The sequence below is a fragment of the Diorhabda carinulata genome, chromosome 5 (genome assembly GCF_026250575.1).
Source record: "Diorhabda carinulata isolate Delta chromosome 5, icDioCari1.1, whole genome shotgun sequence".
Lineage (NCBI taxonomy): Eukaryota > Metazoa > Arthropoda > Insecta > Coleoptera > Chrysomelidae > Diorhabda > Diorhabda carinulata.
In genome coordinates this window covers 6,752,896-6,755,957 of record NC_079464.1, presented here as the reverse complement: position 1 = coordinate 6,755,957, position 3,062 = coordinate 6,752,896, and positions in this window count along the sequence as shown.

Sequence of the window (3,062 nt, the reverse complement as noted above, 5' to 3'; positions counted from 1 at the left end):
TGACGTAGATATAGCGATAGTTGTTTAAAAATTACAACTCTGTATTAGAAAGTACACAATTTATTCAGCATATGTTCCAAGTTTGAAGACGCTACTTTGTTTAGTATTTGTTGACAACCATCATTAGTGAATGTTTTAATTGAATTTGTAAACATGGAAAAAATTGGTCATCCTTGGCTTTAGCACAACCAATATAAAAGATGAACTAGATTCTATTAAAATTTTTGCGCCGGTTAATAACCATGAATGAAACTTTACACCCGAAATAAAAGAATAATAAAAAAAATGGATGAAAAGGGAGAACCAGCTCCAAAGAAGGCAAAGATCGTTCCATCTGCAGGCAAAGTCATGGCGTCGGTTTTGTTGGATGAGCATGGGAAACCATCAACGACAAATAGCATACGAACTGATTAAGCGGAAAAATCAATCAAAAACGTATTTGTCTAAGAAGAAAGTGTTGTTTCGTCAAAACCATGCACCAGCTCACCTATCCGATATTTCAATGGCCAAAATTAATGAATTAATGCTATACGTGTGGAACATTCACATTACTAGAAATACAAGTACAAAATAAATAAGCATAATCAAAAAATACCAATGCGATATCACTAATAAATTAAAAATTTTTATTTAGTTTAGAGTGAGCTGAAGATTATATCTTGGTCATATCTTCGGAGTTCTAACTTTAAGAAATATTTTATACAGTTGTGTAGTGTAGTATGGGTCAACAGTATGCCCAAAAACTTGTGGAAACAAAATTTTCTTATTACTTGATAATAGTTGAATGTTTTATTATAAGAAAAAAAAACGTTTTGTGTATACATTGAGGTGAACGTTGTAGATATTTGTCATTCACTGTGGAGTCTGTTGTCGATGTGGACACTTAATCTTTGAATGCATTCACAAAATATGAAGCTGTTGAGAGGACAATAAATCTCACAAACTTCCAGCCTCATTAGTCATTAAAAATAATCTTTTGTGAGTAGAGGAGGTAACATTTTCCGATATGTCCAAAAAGTCGATATCTAGACTACACAACAAGCATATGACAACCCTCAGTTTCGATTAACTCCTGGATTATTAGTTCGTGAGCGGGTTGTGTGTATTTAGAAAAAATTAATTTTATCTACGAGCTCCTTTTATGAAAATTATTGGAAAACTAGTTAAAATGAGAACGTTCCTTCAGTTTTACAAATTGAGTATATGAGATTAACTTTCGTTACTTACTTCAGTGAATGATTTCGTAGAATAATAGCAAATGATTATATACGTTGTATTATAAAATGTTTTCTGTATATTATAAAGACTCAGTCTATAGAAAATAATATTATCGAATTGGAATATTAAGTATTTCCCACGATTAAATGGAAATTTTCAAAGCTATTCAATGATTTATTTTTTTTTTAAATGATTATATATTCGTTTAGATAATTCTTGCAAGGTAATTATTTAAAAATGTGAATTACACATTTTTTTGCAAACATCAGACCGGAAATAATTAAATTCTAAGTAACAAACTGGAAATCAGTATTTTCAAGCAACGATAATTAACCTTTAACCGCGCTAATATTTGTAAATTAATTGTCACACCATGCAAGAAGATCCCGCAAACAAAATGCCAATTAGATTCAAAATGTAGATGGCCTAAAGCCGTGAAAATATGGCTTAAATATTATATAACTCACTGTATAATGCGTATATGTACGGCGGCAAAGATTGAAGTGGATTCGTATTCTGTGGAACAAATTACTCAAGAAAAACATAAACAGTGTTCCTCATGCCCAAAAGCTGTTCACAATACTCAAAGCCGCTGTGTGATTCATGCATTTCGAAAGTGAAAATTAGTGGATGTTGCAAAGACAGTTTGTTTTCAGTACAGCTAATATTGTAACGTTTTTCGTATTTATTTACACTCTTTCTATTCTTATGGTTAATTAATAAACACTGTCTCTTACCTTTTTAATCTATTAAGAACACACTATACAATACACTCAACTAAATTCACTTATAAATATCACTTCAATAATTTTTGTGATTACTTCACTAATTCGTTCTATTAATTACGAGTATTTATTTGAAACTACCTACAAGTTCTAAAACGAAAAGAACACAATAACTAAATAAATAGAAATAATTTATAATAATAAATAATGTGATAGGCCGCCTTACATAATATAAAGTTCATCAAAGGTGCGTTCACCAGTTATAAAAAACAGATCAAAGGCGCCGCGCGAACGATTCATTTCGCGAGCATTTTTTTAAGAATATGCTCTTTCAATGCTTTTTATATTCTATCGGAGTGTCCTACAGAATTAATTTATAGTACATGACAAAATAAAAATTACATTTTCCGATGGTGTATTAAAAATCTCATCTTTCCGGTTAAAAGTTTATTGGTAAAGGAGAAGGAAGAAATTGTTCATGGGGTGTTTGAATTCATTTGATGTTTTAAAATAAATTGAAAACGTAACAAAAAAATTTCCTCTACATAAACGGATGTAATTGGTTCGGAAAATTTGAATAAAAATTTATCAATGTCTAGTCTAGTAATAATTAATATCTTCATTATTGATTCGCAGCATATTAAACGTCCTTTGTTCGCTAAAATCATGCTTCTGTATTCTACTATCTCTTATTTCCGGATTTCTAATAAATAGCTCTTATCTAACAATATTTTCATGAAATTTGAATAAGAGGATTTTCTGAAAATATAGCTATTTGCATTTCAATCAAGGATTATGAAAACTCTGACGGAACTTTTTGTGCAATATAAATCAGATTTCATTTCATGGCATTTATCAAAATTTGCAGCTCTAGTGAAATTTATTGGTGAAATTTCATTTTTATGTGTTCAATCATATATTATACGAAGATATTTCAGGGTTCATTGAGAAAAATGAGGACTGCAAATATTTTATAAGGTAATACGTTGATTAAATCTGACCCAGTATATTCTAGACTCTTCCAATTTTGTCAACCCCAATCACATCTCAAAGAAGAAATCCAACAGATAGAAGTAACAAGTAGAAACTGAAACCGGTATCACACGATGCGTCCAATGC